The sequence below is a fragment of the Lygodium microphyllum genome, chromosome 30, assembly GCF_053477565.2.
Source record: "Lygodium microphyllum isolate KBCC chromosome 30, Lygodium_microphyllum_v1.1.10, whole genome shotgun sequence".
NCBI classification, from domain to species: Eukaryota; Viridiplantae; Streptophyta; class Polypodiopsida; order Schizaeales; family Lygodiaceae; genus Lygodium; species Lygodium microphyllum.
The window spans coordinates 116977380-116979361 of record NC_141164.1 but is presented as its reverse complement, the minus strand read 5'-3'; positions in this window follow the sequence as shown (position 1 = coordinate 116979361).

Sequence of the window (1982 nt, the reverse complement as noted above, 5' to 3'; positions counted from 1 at the left end):
GGTGCAAAAAAAAAGGTGAGCTGGCTGGGAGGGGTCTACTGTCCCATGTGTCAACAATGGGACCCAAAGGGGGCACAAATGGGGGCCAAAGAAGGCCTACACCAAGCCTTAGCAAGCCTTGATAGGTTGGAAGCAAGTTCCAGGTGAAGGAAGCTCCAAGAGGTGTGAGCTATGGCTGCCCACAACTTGTGAAAACCCTATTTACCTAGACCTGTGGACTGAAGTAAAACTCTAAAATAATGAATCAATACCTCAATGTCAATGCCCTAATGGTGCCTCAATAGGCCACGAAGAAGCTTGGGAAACCGGGGAGTGACGGGAGCTCAAGAGAATGAGTATGGCTGCCGGGAAGGAGACCCATTGAGAGTGGGGAGTCAATGGGAAGCTAAGAATGCCACGAGCCAAGCTCAAGAGTCGGGAAGCCATGCTCTGATACCAGTTGAAAGGTGAGAAGGATCAAAGCTTGCACTCAAGAGCTATGGCGGGAGAGCAAGAACAAGAAAGAGAAAGACAAGAAATGGGAACTCCAATAGTCACAATGTGTGACCGGGCCTTCCTTTATTCGAACTGTCACTAAAAAAATAAAGAATAAAGTGACGGTGACGAGCACCCGCCACCTGCAGTGTGCAGTGGCGGTGATTGCCAGTGTAGTAATACAAGGGTGGTTAGGTGGAGGCGCCTTTACCCCCAACACATATCCATGACAAACTCCACTTCTCAAACACTTGGACCCTAGCATGGGTTACATACATGCTTGCATGACAAATGAAAATCAAGCAAGGTTTTAATTTATAAATGCCATAGCATGTAACTAAAAGCATTATTCGGAACCCATCCCATGTAATAGTAGAATATCTTGCATGGAGGATGATAAGTGGCATTACAACGTACCAGTCAAAAGAGCAAAAAGTGAATTAAAAATACCATATCTCCATAAATTATTCTCTTATTTTTTAAGATCATGTCTTAGTTGTTTGAAATGATGCTTCTATTAACTCCTAATGCCTTTGGTAGATTCCTTTGTATTTTTAACTAGAGGGTCTACTATTTTTATAATTAACATTTGATTTATGAAATACATATATAGGCCCTTATGGATTAATAATGTTGGCTTGAATGAAGATTGGTTCCATAAGTGAATCATGAGTCTAGCTTCTCTCTATCCAAGTGTTATAGTTTTGGGGTACAATATATGAGAAAATAATGTACTACAATACACAGTGCTAACAATCATACCTCAATTTCTTTCCAAACCATATGGCCTTGTCTTTAGGAGTTCAATTGTAAGGTTTTTGTTGAAGTGATTTCTTTTGAAGAGAAAAACAATTTGAAAAATAGAGGTTATGGAAGAAAGAATAGGTCATATGACTTGTTCTATCGCTATAGACTCCCTATTTATGAAATTATATATCTATGTGTGTATGTTATATGTATCTCTTTTCTATGTGTCTATGTGTTATGAACAGATGTATGTTTATATGTATCCATCTCTTTTCTTCATAATCAATGGCGACCCTAGTGGTAAGCCACTTGTTTCTAGTAGCCCACTAACTCGTGTTCAATCCTCACTTTTGCACCACTTATACTAAATGACCGAGCATGATGCAAGAGTTAAATCCAATACCTTCTTCTCACCTTGTTCAACTTAAGTAGCTAGCCTACACCCAGTTGGTCGCATTCATCTGTGTGTGTGTGTGTGTGTTACTATTTACCTGTAGATCAACAACTGAATGAATGATCAAGAAAGCAACCAATCTATGAATGTATGCATGCATGCATACACGTATGTGTCCATATATGCATGTATCTATGTGTCCATATATCTATCTATCTATATATCTACCCATAAATCAATCAATCAATCATGTAAGAAATTACTCTACTTATGTATGTATGCATGCATCTATGTGTCTATCTACCTATCTATCAAGATATTTATCCTTACAGCCATTCCATCCATCCATCCATCCATCCATCCATCC